We start from the raw sequence: 19,877 nt of genomic DNA on the forward strand, positions 1-19,877 counted from the left end.
ATTTGACTGTAAACGCACCACAGGGTGTGTGCACATTTTGCGCGTTTACTGAACATATTAATGAGTCAATATCCGAACGTGCCAAATCCATACAGCATCCTGCTCGGCATACAGCAGAGGGTGGAAACTCACACAGCAGACTGGGCATCATACACAGATCTGTCCATCAAACACTCGGTTGTCATGGAAACAACCTAGTTTCAAACTAGCACAACAAGGTGGGTGCAGTAAAATAATGAAGGACCAGCCTGGGGATGTGTTTCTTTACAGGCAACGACCGTCGTCATCCGCATTTTTGTCTGTTAGACGGCACAAAACTGGAGAAGAAATGTGACAATGTTTTAGCCTCCGGTATCTGAAATACACACAACCAAAGGGCAAAGTTTCTGTACGCGTGCTCGGAAAGAAACACTCAGCAGTTGCGTGTGTTCCACTTTCTTTCTTTTTTTTTGTTGTTGAAACAGATAGGCCCGAGATAAATCACACTTCCTCCACTGTTTCTCTGGAAACGATGAAGAAGCTTTAGAGTGGCTGACACAAGGTTTTCATTGAGCTCAAAAAGACTTATCTTATCAACAACATACCATCATTAAAGGTATTACATCCAGCTTACATCAGTCAGATAACAAGCAGATTACCAGCAGAGCCAGGAAGCAAAGAGAGAGATGTAGAACAAATAAAGACTCTGAAATAGGTGGCGTCAGATCAGATTGGTTGAGGTAAATCGGTTCAAAACGCACAACAAGAAGATGCTAAAACCACTGACGTATAACAGAGCAATTTTCAAACAGTAAAAATGTGTTTGCATTGAAGACAATTACAAATTTTTGATCAACTTTAGTAGAAAAATGTCTCCCTGACATAAACATGTTGAGTTTAGATTTGTTAAATGGTTTATTTCACTTATAAAAGTGACTTGTTGAAAAGAAATATATATATTGTTAAAATATTTTCCAATATTACTGATTTATTTATTTCATCAGAACTGAGCTCTTAGGTTGTTTCAAAGTAACAAAAGGTTTGGATCTATGATCTATTCACACAATCCACTTCTGGTTCTCAGTTTACCTGAGTCGACTGAACTAAATCTAAATTAAATAATAGCATTCCTTAAATGAATGCATATCGCCCTTTCATGCTAAAGTTTTAAGCAAAGATAACGTACAACGAGTAGCAGGTGTAGATGTAGAGGATGCCTCTCAGCTACAACCACACCAAATCTGAGGTCACAATCTGTAAAACTGACCGTGTTTTAGTCACTGCGATGACCAACTTGAATCAGATTGACTCTGGAAGATACTCAGCTGTAGATGTGTACATTCAATTATTAATTTTTGTGTGTTTCTTTAACCTCAGTCCTCTGCTTCATGAGATATTTTGCTAACAAACACACACACACACACAGGAAGTTACATTATTACAGTATACACTTTCATTGTAGCTTCTTTGTTGAATAAACCTATAATTATTTTAGATTTTTTTTGAAAACATGAATCTGATTCTATTGTTTTGGATAGAATATGGCCGCATGTCATTTAAATTGGAACTGTTTACTACTCTGAGGGGACTTTTGTTGTGAATTGGCGTAGTATAATTAAACTGAATTTAACTGTATGTATGTAAAGAGGTTTTGTCTGTTGAAAAGCGGTTCATGTTTTGCATTTTATTTGCATCTTTTTGTTTATGTTTTCTGGAAACAGATAAATATTAGCTACCAGATTAAGTCCCGTATGCATCTTTTCACCTACAAGACTACTATTGTTGTGCATGATCCCTGATAAATAACAAACATAAAGATAAAAATGGCACATTTAAAAAAATAAATAAATTAAAGCTTGGACTGACATGAAGTTTCAAAGGAATTGCAGGAATATGAGCTCTAACTAAGACCTCATCTGCTTAGTGATGAGTGTGATCTCACAATGCAAGACATGCAAAAAAAAAATCCTAATTGCTGTTTCAGAAAGTGTGAAGCCTACACCCTGCAGGATAAAGTGTGAGGAGGAAGTAAACAGCCCTAAAGCCCAGGAGACCCAGAGAGAGTCCTAAAAGTGACAAAAGGTGAGCCGAGAAAGTCTACCTTTGCTGTGTGGTGGGCTTGCGGGAGCGGGGGCTGCCATTTCCACTGAAGTGACAGGTACAGTGTGAAGAGATCTCAGGCAAACCTCTGGGGGTCAGCTGTGAAAGCAGCAGCGCAGATTAATATAGAAGCTGCAAGTGACAGCGGCTGGCACAGCCCAAACACTCTGAGGATTAGCTTCAATGAAAAATACATACCAGAGGATGTGCTCCAGCTTCCACACGGAAATATTCCATCAGGCTGGCATACTAAATACGCTCTGAATAGTTGGAGGGTGCCGAAGAGGCCATTAAAATTAGAATAAATGACTGAAAGTGACAGCTCGTAAGAATTTGTACTCCAACGGGAAGGAATGGGACGTGGACTGTCCTAAATATTTGGATATTAGATTCATAAACTGAAATGAAAGTAGAAGCTGATTTCCAGACAATAATCAGCTTGGATTGTTTTCAAGTAGCTAATTTTCAGCTTTTGATTGTGTTTACACTTCACTACTGAAAAATGCTGAAAAAAATTCAAATTTGGGCTTAAAAGTTGTTTATCACAGTCAGAAGGGTTGCTTGGTGGTTACATCACACTTGTTTACCCTCCTTTCCTTATAAAAACCTGTAAAGTGGTTTAATTCAGACAGAATAAAATGAATAATTCATGTAACTGAACTGATCTACAAAGTTCAAAATAATGTCTCTATTGTGTGAAGTGTATTATTGTTGACGGCAGGTCAAAAAGAAACCAAGAAGAAACGGAAAACCACACAAGCTGTTTTCCACTCGGCTCAGACTGAGCTCCCATCTTTACTCTCTATAGGTGAAAGTTTCTCCTGTTATTTTTTCAAGAAAAAGCTCAATGTTAGAGTGGAGGGTTAATGTGCAGTGAAGGCCAAAAGAAGATGTGCTTTTAGCAGCTTTGTTTTGTGCCAAGATGTTATTTTTGTCTTATTTCTGCTCAAATTTTCGCTTCCGTTCATTTTTTCCATAGCAATAATGAAAAAAAAGGCTTCTTCATTTTTGATTTTATCTTGTTCCTCCTCCAATCAGGAACCAATGACTAAATGGAAAACACAACAAAAAGAGGACATCCATAATTTTTTTTAAAAAGGAATCAAATGTTCTCATGTTGTCATGTTTGTGCAAAAGGAATCAAAATGCAGACTCATCTTCTCAAAAACTAAACAAAACAAAAAACAAATTTATATTAAGGAAAACAGAAAGGCTGATGTGGAAAAAGGAAAAACTTACAGCAGAGATGGGGGGGGGCACAAAGAGCAAGACCTGACCATGGCATGAACAAACATCACAGATAACAATAACAAAACAACGAACCAGGGGCGAATATGAAGGAAGAAATGTAAAGGGCTGAGGGTGGTTGGAAGATTTAATGCAGATAATGGTAAACAGGTGAAGTGGGCGTGGCAGGCTGACTGGAAAACTACGGAGCTGAGGGCAGGCGAAACACAGGAAACACATGAAAATGGATCACATGGAAACACACGACAGAATCACGAGAGCAGATAACACAGAACTACAGAAACACAAGAGTGACAAGAACACACAGAACCCTCGAAGGAGGAACGTCCAGAAACATAATAACCACGAAACCAGACTGAACTACAGCAACATCTTAAAAAGAAAACACAAGAAAAAAATCTAAACACAAGGATCACAAGTATGAAAGTCAAATACAGAAAAATAACTAAAAAACAACAACAAAACAAATCCTGATACTTGTTTATTTTATGAGTTTTTATTGTTCTGTTTTGATCAAATTTGATCACCTGATGAAAATTACATCTAGATCTATTCGTTAGTTTTTACTGATCTTTGCTAACAGACAAAATAACTTAATTGGCGGAGGGAACAAAAAGGGTCACATGTAGGAGCAAAGAGAAGTTTTTAACAAAGGGGTTAGCTGTGACCTTGACCTTTGAACCCATTGCTTTGAAATCAACGGTGATCACCCTTGACCCATGAGGCGTCCAGCTGTGGAGTTTGAACATTCCTGTTATACAGCTGCAGAGTTACAGCACGGGCTGATCTGTGACCTTGACCTTTGACCTTGAACTTTGACCAGATCACCACGAAAATCTAAAGACTTGTTCCTTGTAGCATGTTTGACATTTCCTGAAAATTTAATAAAAATCTGTTCATACCTTGTACACAGACAGACAGACAGGCACTAATGAAACAAAACCTCCTTGGCGGAGGTAATAATACCACTGAATCTGAGTCAAGAGAAAAAGAAGAAATTGTGTAAATTACTAAATTAATACAGACTTGCAGGTTATCCCAGCTCTTGACACTTCTCGATGAGTATGCTGTTTTAAATTAAATGCATCTGCACTGTTCACAAACAGCTCATACTGTCTTTAAGCTGGCACAAAAAAGCTCCAACACATATAGTAACTCCTGTTTGGACAGGTCTTTGCTCAAAAGCAGGAGCTGATAAATTCTGACATGTCGATGCGTAACCATAAAATGAAAAAAAGCCACTGCCTGGAGCTTTTTTTTGAGAACATCATGTCAACACTCTCCTTCTGTGTTAATGAGGACGTTTTGTCTTCTTAGGTTTTTGAGTTCATCCAGTGAGTTTAAAGACCTGAAGAAGGTCTGCAGAAGTTAGCACCCCTATTATCTAGAGGGCTTACTAAAGCACACGTAATATACAAAAGTCAAAGGAACTGATTTGAATTGGCCAATCCCCTCTGCAGGAGCCGCCACAGCGAGCAAAAGGTCTGGCAGTCGTGTTACGCCAGATGCACATCCTGACGCAACCTGGGCTCGAACACACAGCCCAGGGATCAGCCGTACGCAGCTTTTAGTTAAATTAATCCAAGAGCAATCTTCAAATCTTCAAAACGTTCCCGCCGATGCAAGTGTAAGGAAGGGCATTACTTTTCAAACATGCACTGGAGGTGACATTTCAGGCTTGACTTGAGCGTTTTTATTTCACAGCTCAAATCTTCTAAAACTCCCCTGAACATAAGGTGTTAAAGAAGCTCTGTCAACAAACATTAAACCGCAGCTCAAATGGCTGGAAACGTATCACAAGTAAACAAAACCACTGTGTATTTTAAAGCTCACACATTTAAAAATATATATCCTGCATGCTCCCTTTGATTTTTTTTAATTAATTAACTATGTCATTTTGTGGTTATCACTTACGTAGCTGCAAACTTAAAGGCTTTTCTTCCATCATTTTTTGTCTCCTCTTTGAGGTTTAAGTAGCTCTTTCCACAAGAATACTGTCGTTTCCCTGACTGCTCGGGTTCACTTTTCCTTCAGTTCGTTCAGGACAAAATGAAACATGAAAGCGCACACAATTAAAACTCCCCTCCTTTGCAAGTTTCCGTTGTGAGTCACTTATTAAAGGAAGAGCTGTCAATGGTCTCAGAACTGTTTCCACAGATTGAGGAATCATGAAAAAGCAATGATACTCCTCCCCGAAGCCGCACTAAGAGCCAGGTAAAGGATTGTATAAGTGGTGCCAGAGGTATAGCACTGAATTACTAAGAGCCACACAAGACATTAATAATACAAAACATCACATTACTTACAGTCCATCCTGTCTGGTGAAGTCTTTATTATTTAACAAGTTCGCAGCAGAAGTCCTCTGCTGGAAAAATAATTCCAGTATTTCACTTATGTAACACATGCACACGCTGGAGGCATATAGATGCTAGTAGCGGGGTCAGTAGTGGGATTTTGGGTAAAACACTAATAACAACGTGCAGGTGTGAGGCCAAAAAAAAACAGTAGTTATGAACGCATTCATGCTCCACTGGTAGAACGTGAACTTTCACCTGAAAGTCACAGATTCAACGAACTTTAAATGAGGTGTTGCAAAAGTGCAGCTGCGTTGTGAATTAATAACCAAGGAAAAAAGCTTAGTGAACTCCCTTTCGTTTCTCTGCAGGTTGTTTTGTCCTGCTTTCCTCAGATGTTGCATCTTGTTCTGCGTCTTTCGAGTCTAAGTGGAAGTTTCCAGACTCAGACTAGAGCCACTTTCCAGTCAGCGGCTGAGGTGAAGTTTCACAGAAAGAGCCTATACACCAAACACAAAACTGTTTGCCGATTATGTAAATGTCGAGCTTGAGCGGGACTTTTTGACCTGACACTTTCCAAATGCATTGGATGCAGCAATATTTTGAAGCGACGAGAAGTGAAGGACCGCATTTGAAAAACAGGAGAAAAGACTTGAGATGAAATATGCAGAGTTCAGCTCACTGTAAGCTACTGCTGCTGAGCACTGACAAAAAGCACGTCTCAACTCTTGCTCTGGTCTGTCGTGGTTAAAAAAGGGAATCAAAAAAGAGAAGCTTTTGATTTACAGGTCCATCTGCATTCCAGTCCTCATCAGGATCATGAGATATGGATCATGCCTGAATATATGAGATCCTGGATACAAGCGGCTGAAATGAGCTTCCTCTGTAGGGCGGCCAGGCTCAGCGTTAGAGATAAGGTGAGGAGCTTCGTCATTGGGTGGGAACTCAGAGTAGAGCCTCTGCTCCTCTGCATCAAAAGGAACCAGCTGAGGTGGTTTGAGCATCTGATAGAAGTGCCTTCAGGAGATCTCCCTCTGGCTGTTTACCAAGCCCATCTTACAAGGAGGAGACCCGGGGCAGACCCAGAACTCACTGGAGGAACTGTGTTTCCTCTCTGGCCTGGGAACCTTTTGGGATTTCCTAAGAGTGTTCCTGGAGTGGGGCGCGTCTGGGCTTCTCTCCTTGACCTGCTGGCCCTACAGCCTGACCTTGGATAACAGAGTCCCACAGGTTTTTTCTTTTTAAACCAGAGACACGAACCATGCCCTGGTGTAGATCCTGAGTCATCCAGGACATGTCAGTCCTAGCAAACTGAATCGAAGTCAGCTGGACTTTTTTATTTTTCTTATTCTATACATGTCTGTTCTCATCTGAAGAGCTTTGACATTTATTTTTGTTCAACTATTCCTAAATTAAAAAAGAATTGAGAAAGTTCGTCACACGGGAAGTAACACATCTTGAAAAAAAAAATTAATCAGGATGTTTCATTCAGTGCAATTTGCTAGGACTGACCTGGACCATGATAAAAATGGATCATATAACTGAAAGCTTCCCTATGAAAAGTCTGAAAACAAAAGTAACATTAAGAAGTGCTAATCATTACACATTTGTGTTAGCCTAAGCAAAAAACAAAAAAGAAAGAAAAAGGACTGAGTGAAAATGGACCAGTAATTTCACAAATGAATCCAACTTTAGTCTTTTAGATAAAGAATTTGGATCTAATACATCATTACATCAAAGTCAGAAAATAGAAAAGAGACATTTCCTAGAACCCTGCAGTATCTTTTGCATGTATTTGCATGTGTCCTTGCGCATTGGAAGCTCATTATTTGTTTATGTTGTAGGCATTTTGTCCATGTGTATGTTTACCACTTTTCTCTGCCACTGTAGTAATGTTTTAATAAAACGTCCCACAGTCATACTCGCGGCCATTACTGGTAAATCATAAACTTCTTTGTGTCATAAAGACTGCAGCAACGAGCAGGCCAGGCCCATTAAGATGTCTCCAGCCAATCCACACGACCGTCTTTGTTCAGGCCGTTAAGAGCCACGCTAGCGTCTCTGTGTGTTTTTACTGCATCATTTACCGACTGGCAACGTGGTGTGTGCGGCTCAATGCCCTCGGAAGCCTCGTTCATCCTTCTGCCAGTCAACAAAAAATTCAAACATCTGTATTTTGTTTTAACTGAATGAGCCCATTAGGGGCTTTCATAAAATGTTGATGCACACCGTTTTCTGACTGGTCAAGCCTCTGTGACACCGGAGAAACAGATGCCGTGAAACGACCGGGATACCAAATGCTCGCTCGAAGCACCCCGAGCACGTCAGTTCATCGCCATGGAAACCGTCACGCTCTCGCAGGTTTCTAATGCCCACAATTAGCTGCCAGGAACAACAAAGTGGGGGTAGATGAGAGAGATGGCCAGATGTTCAGGTGTGAATTTCGCCGCGGTGGAGCGATTTGACTGCACTCTGATTCATCTCGGTGGCAGTTACGCGTCTCTGTGACGATCGTGAAGGCGGCGGTGATAAGATTAGAGCTGGGAACACGGAAAAGAAGCCTGCAGCACAACACATGCACTGAAAAAACAGCCATGCCGGTGTTCATTTGAGCCAGCGTTTTCAGGATCACAGCATGCAAAAAATAAAAAATAAATAAAATATATTTATTCAGATACAGCACAAGCACACACTGCCTCCCTCCTCCTCCACTCTCCACCACAAAGGCTGCAGCATAATGAAGTGCAGTTGACTGACATGCACCTGGAGGAGGAGGATAAGCACCTGAGTCAGGTCTTCAACAAAGAGCTTCTGACCTGCTCGGGGAGTGGGGGGAGGCAGTTGGGATGACTGTAGTAGACATTTCAGTACACAGGTTTTAACATATTGCTCGGGGCCAGAAACATACTTCCAGTAGCCCCCTCACATTCTTTATTTTTCACTCGCAGACTCGTAGCACACAAGTGAGTTCATGTGAGTCATCTGCCTCCAAAACACTCTGATTATTGAGCCTCACTTTAAAGAGAACAGCATGCCTGCAACGGAGCTACTGCCTGTGGTTATTTCAAGACAGCATTATGAGTATCTGCTCCTGATCCATATGAACGTGTATCTGGATTTTTGTGCGCAGGGATTATTTACCAGCTTTTTAAAGTGTCTCTCCTCTGTTCTCTGAAAGGGCACCTAAGCCTCCCTGCAGTGGTTGAGGAGAATGTATCACCAGTAAACACCAGCCACTGCGAGTTTACTTTCCAGCTGGTCTCCCGGTTCACCGACAGCTAGTTAGATCCCTTTGTGCTATGATTTATTATTCATTGGCACATTTCGTTGTGCAGCAGTAATTGCAGCATGCAGCCCGAGCGCCTGCATCTGATGGGGTACAAATGAATAAATAAATCTAGATTTTGGAGTCATTTGAACATTTGACATTTACTGATGAGGCAATTAAGAGAGCAACACACAAAGCGTGCAACCTGGATTGCTCTGGCTCATCTAAAAAAAAAAAAAAAAAAGAAGCAATATCTGTATATCTGCTCCACGGTGTCTTTGTCGTGCTGTGTTTAGAGTAAAACTGCAAGATGTGAAAAATCAGAAAGGTAACTGTCAGGGTTTTTATTTATAAAAACTCGCTAAAAAAAGAATCACACCGGAGAGTAATATTTGTCTTTATGAAGGCCTTCGCAAAGAGAAGTTCCACCACAGCTGCTAACAGTGTGCTGTCCAGGAAGTTCTGCCCCTCCACTTGGGCTTTCTCTTTATTTAAAGGAAGAAGAAATAAGAAGAAAAAAGGGGTTGATCTGAGCAAGCCAAGGCCAGTTCTGATCATAGCAAAAACACATAACACATCTTTGTTTGAGAGAGCCAGATGGTGCGGCGCCCGCCGGCCCGCCGTCTGACCTTGGTCTCTCACGTAGGCAGTGTTCCACGTGAGCACAAAGGCTGATAATGTAAAAACCCTAACAGTAACCAAGTCTTAAAAATCGAGATAAAACACGATGCAGCAGGTTTCAAAACTCAGCCCAAGTGATAACAGGGTGATGATAAGAGACAGGAGCAATCTGGACAACGTTTTCAACCAAATAACTGTAACATTCTTAAAATGTTTCTATTTCTCAACAGCAATAATAAATATTTTGGCAAAATTGTGTTTATATAATCATAAAAAATCATCATTGTGTGTCACGGTAGGTTTGTGGTCTAAGTGGAGGTCAAACTGCAACCAACAACTACGTGGTGTTTTGGACGTTCAATCTTGGTTTCAGTCAGCTGTTAAAACAGTCCCAAGTCAAGGTTATTCACACGCATCTCACACATTTCACAGGATTTGTTTTCTCATGCAGTGGTTAAAAAATAAAATAAACGTCATCACAACTGATAGCGTCCCAGCCTAAAAATAGGGGAGCCCGACACTCCACGCTACGAAAGGCGAGAGCAGCGCTGCCTGTTCAGACCCGGTCGTAGCTCCCAGCTCATTCGGTCACATTCGGCCAGCTCTAAATGTGAGTTCACGCCAGGCAGCGAAATCAGATCCCAGAGACTCGCTCCACATGCAAATAAACACGACGCCACTTCACACAACAGCTGTCAGCTGAGCAACAAACGGGACATTTACAAGACCGATAATATTTCTGTAAAAACTCACAAAAACATTCAGTCGCCTGAACGAGAATAGTAGTTTGGACGTTACACATGATTCAGAGTCACTTGAGTCACATTTTTGCAAAGTTATTTACAAAACTTAGAATAGGTTTAATTCAAGGTGCATGAAATGATTTGCGACTGCACAGAGCCCAGTGTTGGTGCAAAGACCCAAGAAGTCCACTTTAGTAAAACTCCGACACCTCGCTGGTGTTTTACTGATGAGTTCAGACAAAGTCAACTACAAAGACGGCTCATACTGAATATTTCCTGGGAATCCACTGATCAGTAGAATCCAAACAAAATGGTCTTTTTTATCAACAAGGATTTTGACAAACAATTCATTTAAAACTTTGAGCTTGAACTAAATTTACAGCTTTCAAACATTCTTGCAGAAAGCTGTTTGCTCTAAATGAGCCATCAGAAGAGCATGATTTTATCAATACTGTTTTGGACCCATAGGAGATTATAGCCTTTTTAAACCATGACACATCCAGGTAACTAACTCTGCTGCTTTCGTATGGTCATACCAATAAGACGTTGGTTCTTTGGGGCAGCTCAGAATAACACAAGGATGTGGTTAAAAGTGTCCCAAACCAATTTTTGTTTAGCTCTACCCAAGAGCAATCAGATCACCCAGAACGTATGTTAGTGCCACGTCTAAACGGGTCCTAAGAAGGTTTGCAGAACGACCACGAAGAACACGAGAAACATCCTCAGTTAATAGCGGCGGGTCGGATTTATTTCCTGTCTGGGACCCGAGGTACAGAGCTTTATGCCCTGAAAACTGCACTCAGTAGAAGAAGACTCCACTTGATCCATAAATGTCACAACCTTGAGTGCATTTAAGATCGAGCAATGGAAGATGAAAAGTCCTGTTTTTTTCATTTTTTTACAGATAAAGATTTTAAAAGAATTTTGGGGAAAAAAGCTGTAAGAACCTTGGTTTAAAAAACATAAGGAATGATCAAACCTTGTTTTTATCATCAGACAGTTTAACGACCTTGAAGGCATGAGAGTGCTTCACTGCACACTAAATAGGTCACTTTATGTTTGTCAGGGGATTTTTAATGCCTATTATATTTGCAGATTTTAGAATAATAAGTAGGTACATAGATGGCATGTGAACATGTTTTTTAGTAAAGTCCTTGCTCATTTCAGCGATAAAATTGAAGAATAAGAAGTCCCTTATCACAATGTTCTCTGAACTTAAGTCCCCGTTTTAGACTGTCCTCGCCCCGAGAGGTTCTCGATTGTTTTAGGAACGTGCGCTCCTGAGGTCACTCTTGGACAGTCAGTGTGAAGAGACATGATGTTTACATTCTTGTGAGACTCATAAAAACATGATTTATGCAGAAATGAAAAGCTGTCCGTTTGATGGTGACTTCTTTTGAAATGTAAAAAATGAATGCTGATGATGGCTGTGCGTGCATTTGTCTAATAAGAAAATCAGTCAAGTGTTTCTAATATATTATTGTTTTTGTTTTCATCACAGGAGACTGAGTGGTGAAGTGTCTTTGAACAGAGTGAGATAAACCTTCTTTACAGACCTCCAAGGCTATCTCCTCATCTATTATCAAGATTTGCTTTGATAACAAGCCTTGGCAGGCAATCTACAGCCCAGTTCGTCTTGGGCTAGCAGTTTGTTTTTGTGTCCATCTTCTGATGATCTTCCACGTCATTTTTTTTTGTTGTTTACCTTAGTAAAAGGACATTCTTTAGCTAGAGTTGTTTCTGTTAGTCCAGTGGACAAGAGAAAAAAAGTGAAACAGTAAAGAGACACTTAACAAATCCAAAGAACAACTTTTGTAGCATTGAGAGATAAGCCAGCCAAGCTAACTGCTGACACCTTAAAGGGCTTTGAATCTTATCCTGCCTCCTTTCTGCAGTTCTGTTGAGGTCTGATCAACCTCTAAAGTTCCCCCACAAAAAAAAAAATGGGGTGTCAGCTGGCCGCACACACAGCCCTCCGGCAAGAGACCATCTATCAGGGGTCTCCAATCCTGGTCCTCGAGGGCCACCATTCTGCATGTTTTCCTTGTTTCCCTGCTCCAACACACCTGATTCAGTGGTTAAATCACCTCTTCATGTTCTGCAGAAGCCTGTTAATCACCCATTGATTCAGATCAGGTGTGTTGGAGCAGAGAAACAAGGAAAACATGCAGGATGGTGGCCCTCGAGGACCAGGGTTGGAGACCACCTGGTGGTAAGAGAAAAGCAGTCTGGGTCTGGTTACAAAACTTTAAACTGTCTTCATTTCCAATTTGATACTGATAAGACAATCTGGCACAGTTGTTAAAACAAATGTTTAAAGAAAACAATATGAGTCTCAGTTGAAAAAATTAGGTTGCTGACAAACAGCACTTGTCTGAGTGTTGTTTATGTAATGTGTGTAATTCATAATCATGGATAAATAACCTGAATGGATGATATGTAGTGTAAAACTGAACCCCTATTGCCAACCCAAAGAAAATCTCTAGATCTGCCACTGTTTGCAGAGCAATATGTGTAAAATTATTCAGTAAGCATGTTTTGTTTTAGGTTTAATCAACACACCGGAGATGCGTGGGCTTTTAATTGCTTTATTTGAGACTCTTATCAGTGTTGTCATGAGACAGTTGGCCTTAAAGCTATAACAGCGTTTGCTAGAAGGTTTATTAAGAGCTGCACAGCCCTGTTATAATCCTGCCTTTGCCAGGCAGCCTCCTCGGTGCCTCACTGAAAAAAAAGAAGAGAGAGAGGAAAGCGAAAATCTGTCTTTGACTCCGCCCCTCAGAGGAAGGAAAAAAAATCGGATGTGGATGCGAGAAACAAAAAAGGGCAGCAACAATGTGACAGACAACACACAGGCTCTCGGCTCGGCTCAGAGTAGCGGCGGATATCTGCGGAGCGCGCGCGGAGGGGACAGGGGCGGCTTCGGCGAGCCCAAACCGAACCGAGCCGAGCCGCGCCGGGGCCGGCAGCGAGGCGAACCCCCACCTCGGTGAGCAGCATGAGGCGGCGGGCGGCAGCATCCAGCCGGGACCCGGGCGGGATTTAGGTGAGGCTTTGTTCGCTTCCCCCGCGTCCGCACGGATCTTTGTTCGGCTCCGAGCGCCTTGTGTCCGGGGCTCACGGAGCAACCGGGGATATACGAGGCTTTAATGCTTGAAATTAAACCAAACTAATAAAGAAACAAGCAAACAAACGTGCTTCATCTCTCCTCTCGAAGGCTGCACGTTTCAGCCTGTTGAGACAAATGGGTTAATAAGCAGAGCTGACACATGCTTTGTCCACTGGTGACTGAAGCTCTTATTTTGTGTGATGTGCCACCACCTTTAAAGAAACTGAATTAATTCATGCAGGCCTGACCACTTATCTGCAACTTAGAGGGAGGATGATTGCACCAGGTGCGACCAAAAGAACAAAAGAAATGCATGCCGGGAGTTCTCATTTAAAATCCTTATTTCCCCTCCAGTGTTGTTCAGCAGAACCATGTCTTGTGCTCCAGGTGTTTTGCTCACAGACTTGTTTCTCTAGATCCAGGCTCTCCTCCTGACCAGATTGCACGCCGAAGCGCTGTTAGACCATTCTCATCACCTTCCCAGGGCGCGACAGTAAAGGAAGTAAGATGGTCAGGAGAGGAGAAGAAAAAAAAAGTTGATTTCCTGTGTGAGAGGGGGAGATGATGTGCTGTTGAAGCGGTTGTCTGAGGTTAGTTTGTCGCTCAGAGATGCGTGAACGCGCCCAGAGGTCACGGAGACGACGCCATCGAGTCACTTTCGAGAACTGGAGCTCATTACAGATGATCAGAGTGTTTCGCATTCTCACGAGCTTCAGAAATCAAAGGCAGCAGTCAGGTCTTTGCCTTTGCTTCCTTTTCAGCGTAAACAGCATCATGCATGGTGAGCCTTCAGAGCTCTTCTAAAGGGGTTATGGTGACATTGCATCAGAAAAATGTTTTTGTTGTGTGTGAGGATGTGTGTGGGTGCATGCAGTTTTTGAGTAATCACACCTGCTTCGGTTCTTGAAACTTGTGTCAGGTTAGGACAAGGACAAAAAGTGGAACTTAGTGGATGGGGCTTTTAAGCAGTATTGGACAGGAAATATTTATCTTTTTTGATTTTCCTCTGGTGCTCTCTGTTACTGAAAGTGAACTGAAGATGCTCCTACTCTCTCTAAAGCATGGGTTGTAAATGTCCTAATATGGACACGAAAAACAACATCCACACATGGAGATCCTTGTCATTGTGAGTCCAATTTCCTGTCTCGTCCCTCTAAAACGTTCTAATATAGTGCTAATGTGGATACTTTTAAACTTCACCTTTTCTCTTGGTTTGTGGGGTTGTGTAAAGCGGGGCACCGTTTCAGTCCTTGTAACCTTTTCTTAAGGTAGTTCCGTTTTTTTGTTTTCACATGGCTGCTTCTGTGTCTGCAGTCCTTTATCTTCTTGTTCTTTTGGCTGCTTCCTTCTTCAGGGGTCGCCACAGTGAGCAAACTCGCACGAACGATTTGGCAATTGCTGTACGCCGGATGCCTTTCTTGACGCAACCTGGGCTCGCACCTGCAGCCTCGGGATTATAAGACCGCTGCATTGACCGCTGAGCTACCGCAGCCTTGGCCGTGGTCCTTTATGACTATGTTTATTGGGTCTTTTTAGAGTCCTGCTGCAGAGGAACGTTCTTAGCTCAGTAGGGCTCCTTCAGTGATGTGAAGGGGATGTTATTGGTCCATTGAGAGGCCGAACAAATTGATCACCCTTCATCCCCCCCACTCACATTTAAAGCTGCCTTTGCATTGCTAAAGTAAAAGCTGTGTAACTCCTACGGTTGTCTGCCATGACGTGCTCGACTCTGATCAGTCATATGAGCGGCCGTCCACAAACGCTGCTTGTGTTTGTGTTTATGCTTTGAGCATCATGAGGGGAAATCCCTCCCTCCCAGCCGTCTCTTGCTGGAAGCGGTGCTTATAAAAGCGTTCGTTATGTATTTGGAATGCAACGACTCCCAGTCGACGCTGTCCTGCACATTGGCGGTCTTGTAGTTTATTGTGGCACAAAGAAGACGTTCTTTTTTTTTTTTTTTTGTCGTCAGTCCACACAGAAGATCTGATTCTTGTTCTTGTGTTCAGCGTGCCTGCTCTACGCCTTGTCCTGTTTTTTGGAGTGTTTCCGTGGCTGGGTTACAGCACCACATGCAGGCCTCGCGCAGTTATTACGGCACTTTGAGTTGTTTTTAAGAGTTTTTGTGTGAATGAAGGTATTTCTCGAAACGGTATCCTTGTGTTTATGATTGCTTTTGAAAACTTGTGCTTCTGTGTGGACAAAGTCTGAGTCATCACCTCCTAGCTCTTCTTCTTCCGAATGTTTGTTGCTCTCTTTCAAACTCTGACAGTCGTTAAAACCCTCAGAGAGGCCTGTAACTGTATGACCTGGAGCAGACGGTGGTCAGTTTCTGTTCAGGTTGGTTCTTTAAGCTAACTGATGCTCAGATCGGGGCTCTCACTATGAAATAACACAAACCTCAGGAATTCCACAGCATCCTAACCAGATGTGGTGGATTTTAAGACATAACTATTGTCTTGTCTTACTTAAATTTCCAAACTGAGAAAATGCTTGCTGTTGTGTACTGCAGGTAAGACACTGACTGTTGACACGACCTCAGTTAAAAAAACACCAGAATATCTGTTTTAAAGCTTTTTTTTTTTTACACAAAACAGTCTAATTTCTGCTGCAGACTGGCTTGAATCTCTTTGTCTCATGTGGCTGAACCAAACTATATTAAAGCAGAGCTATTTATTTTTTCCACACTTGTTTTTTTAACGCATGTCCAGTTAAAGTTAATCAACACTGACCAAGATCACTGGTTTCTGCTCGTCGGGCCTGCAGCACTGGTCCATACAGTAAGGAGAAAACCCATTTTTCTTCTTTCAGAAATGATAGGAAGACAAATACTCGCAGCTTCGGTTTATGTAACAAAAGACAGCTCCGTGCAAAACGGCAAAATGAAGCCCAGCCTTTTTAAATCTTATCGTGACAAGAAGCGATGCCTTTTTTGGGTTCCACCCAGGAATCACCAAGATACACGGAGGATTTTTGTTTTCAGTGCAGTAAGCTCATCGCTGAATAAGTTGGGGGGGGAAATAAAAAAATCGGAGTGTTTACTTCTCAGTTTACCTGTTCCCTCTCGACCTTTTTAAATATTGCGGAGGTGATTTGCACAGCGACGCTCGCGGACCTGAAGCTGCCGTCAGCTTGGGAAGGAGAAGCTGTGACAAATTAAAGCAATGATCAGTTCATCAGAGATACACAAACATGTCAGTCATTGCAAAAAAAAAGTAGCAGGAAATAAACTGAGGGCACATAGTTTTAAAAATACTAACCAAAGAAATATGTCACGCCTCCCAGAGATGACCCAGTAACTCCTCTCATTAGCATCAGATGAGACGAATCGAAGCAAACGGAGGAGACATTTTTATTAGTGGCTGTATTTAAGTGTATTTCTCTCAAGATCTCGTTGGGCAATGAATATAGTGTCAAAAAGACCAACATTTAGTTACATTTCTGAGGAAGTCGAGCTCTTTCTGATGGTGCGTTCCTGTAAAGGAGGTCAGTGTGTGATTCACCTCAGAGACCCAGAGAGAGATGGAGTCGGTGACAGCTAGAGGCAGGGACGAAGCCTCGGGGAAGCAGCTCTCGAGTCGGCGCTACGCTCCAAGAGGAAACAGGGCGTCTGTCTGTGAGAACCAGATGTGCAGCTGCAGCACGAAGAGGCGCATTTTAAAATAATGCACCGCTGGGACGTTAGGCTCCTCCAAAACGGTAACAGGGATTTTAAAAATAACGGCAACCTTACACATTCATTTCTTTCTTTTTTTCTTTCTTTAAACATTTGGCTAGAAGAAAGTAGATGTGAACACATTAGCTTTGAAGCGTGGTTGTGTAAAATATACAACTGATAGAAGCAGCTGACTGTATTACTTTTCTCCATGTTTTAAATGTATTGAAAACATTGTGGGATTAAAGGGATTCCTGAAAAGATTTTCACTGAGGCTGCACAATATATTAAAAATTTATAGTCATTGTAATATCAATATGTGTAATATCAGCATCACACAGAAGTGCCTGGGTTGCAATAAATTATAGACCACTATGGTCCAAATGCATTCAAGCTGCTCACATGGAGAGTGTTGTGATGTCAGATTTATCACAACGGATATCGTCATTGTGTTCAACAACAATAATGTGATTACCTAATATCGTACAATCCTAGTTTTGACTCACCAGGGGTTTTGGACTTTACAGCAATAAAGGCAGTTATTGTTAAGACGTGATGAACTACATATTTCCTGGCTCTGATGCTGATTTTGTTCTGTTGTTCAGTTTTTCCTGCTGCATTTAGGCGCAGCAGCCGGATTAACAGCCCGGTTATTTCTTAAAGCCATTGTTCGGATGTTTTGGAATGAGTTTCTGTGGAAAGATTGTGAACTTAGCGGTTATAGATAAAAATCTGAGCCACCTCAGTTTAGAAAAAACAGTTTAATTCTGACCTAAATGACGAGCGAACGACTAGTCAGACCAGGGCTGGACAGAAGTGGATTACAGATGTCTTAAAATGACTTCATAATGATTCATATTTGACACACCTTTACTCGCCCATCAATTTGACATTCTGTGGCGATTTGCAAGTGCAAATGACAGCGGCAGCAGCTAGCTGTAGCACCTCTGGTGCACTTCTTGCAAGAATATCCTAATAAGTGTTTACACAGTTATGTGTGGTCTGAGAATTGGAGTTTTTAATGCAGCAGAAATTCACTCAAGTCTTTGCCCCGCTCAGACTAGCCAGTAGCTCGTCAACCCGTTCAGAGTAACCATGTGTTTCTCCAATCTTTTTTTATGTTTAGCAGTCTACTCTGGTCTGAATAGTCATTTGCTCAACAATTTGGTCAGCGTGAAACTTTTCATTCATTTAACATTCAGAAAGGTATCTACAACAGGTAAGATGATGTTTGTTCATAACCTTTCCACAGAAGCCCACTTTGAAAGACCTGAAGTATTCCTTTAAGACATTCCTATGCTGGTAATTTTGCCCTCAAATTAAAACTGCAGGGAAAAGAAATTGCTATGTAAATATTCCTGCATACTATCTGTTTTTATTGCTGTTGCAGTTTGGTTGTGGAAATCATTTTGACATAATGCCAACGTGTTCAGCAGCCATTCAGTTATTGGAAAAGAGCGCATCGCTGGAAAAAAAGGGCTTACGCTTGAGCTTTTCCACCATCCAGCAGCAATAATGGTTTACATTTATTAAATTTTTACGCCGCGTGAAACTGAGCTGATAAGATCTTTTGGTCTTTGATTTGTGTCAGGCTGTAACAGTATCTCTGAGAGACGCAGTAGATTGTTCGATGCAATAATGTAAACAGGAAAGAGGATGTGAAAGCAGACTCAGCATAAGCTTGTGTCTTTACTTTGTTTTTATTAGAACATCTAAAAGGTCCCCCCAACCCCCTCAGCTAAACTAATTTAAAAATATGCTGTGGCATGACATTGTATGATATGAAATGATTTACTTTTATTTGGCCAGAACTTAGAGATTCATGTCAGACAGTCCCAAACTTGGGACAGTGCGTAAGGGACATTCATGTTCTAATGGGACACACAGTCAGCCATTCACAAAGGCATAAAGACGAGAGGAAATTTACCAAAGAAAGAAAAACAAGTTGTTCAAATGGGTTAAAGCATTATTTCAGATCTTTTTAATTGTGAAGGTTATGGATAACAATTATCCCTGCTGTAGATGGATCTTTGAAGATATAGTTTATTTCTGACAGGATATATGTGTTAAAGACTTGAACAAAGTTGATTGCTGCCGTCTAAAAACATCTCCAGCATCAAATTTCTTCCATAATAACTTTAATGTAAATTTGAAATGGTGTAAAAGGGTGAAAAAATATAGAACTGCGCTTAAATGTTGGATATTTAGGTTCTCAGTCAGCAGCGATCCACCTCTTAGCTAACTCTGACTAGTCTTTAGCTCGTCAGTCTGGTCAGAATCAAACCCATTCCTCCAAATTCAGGTCCTTTACAGAGCTATCTACGACACGTAAGAGAGTAACTGTTCATAACATTTCCACAGAACCTGACTTCCCAGATTTTAATGAAGATTTGAAATGGACCAATTTTGATGTGACATTTTAGGAAAAAAAACCCTTCTATAGTCACCCTGCAGGTCTGTTCCTGATATCAGGCTGAAATTTATTCACTGGGCAGCAGTTCCTGATCATCAAAGCCCCACAAATCCTGCACCAGATGACCTCTTTTTGGAAGTAATGACCACAAATTGCCACATTTCTTTCACAACTTTACATTACTGTGTCAGACGGTCTAAAAAAAAAAGGCAGCTTTTAGTCTCGGGAGTCCATCTGCTGTTCGGAGCTGAGGTAGGCTGTGTGCAGGGTTGGATTGCCTGAGAAAACACGACCAGAAACAGTGAATCTTAGATCGAAAACCTGAGCAAGATTTTGTCTACCTCTGCAAACTCATCAAGGAGAGTGTTCTCTTTAAGGCTATCAGATTGTTTCCACACTGTTTTTCAAGTCCAATTTATTAGATAAATGATCAGACACTTTTAACAGACC

At 41.5% G+C, this 19,877-nt stretch overlaps 1 protein-coding gene across 1 annotated transcript in view; it reads left to right on the forward strand.

Moving 5' to 3' along the window:
• Positions 1-13,043: 13,043 nt before the first annotated feature.
• st6gal2a (ST6 beta-galactosamide alpha-2,6-sialyltranferase 2a) overlaps positions 13,044-19,877 on the forward strand; it is a 55,299-nt gene continuing 48,465 nt past the window's right edge. The window contains exon 1 of the mRNA XM_017410278.3: positions 13,044-13,299. The gene's annotated coding sequence lies outside the window, so the exon portion shown is untranslated. The remainder of the gene's footprint in view (positions 13,300-19,877) is intronic.

Source organism: Kryptolebias marmoratus, linkage group LG6, assembly GCF_001649575.2.
Source record: "Kryptolebias marmoratus isolate JLee-2015 linkage group LG6, ASM164957v2, whole genome shotgun sequence".
NCBI classification, from domain to species: Eukaryota; Metazoa; Chordata; class Actinopteri; order Cyprinodontiformes; family Rivulidae; genus Kryptolebias; species Kryptolebias marmoratus.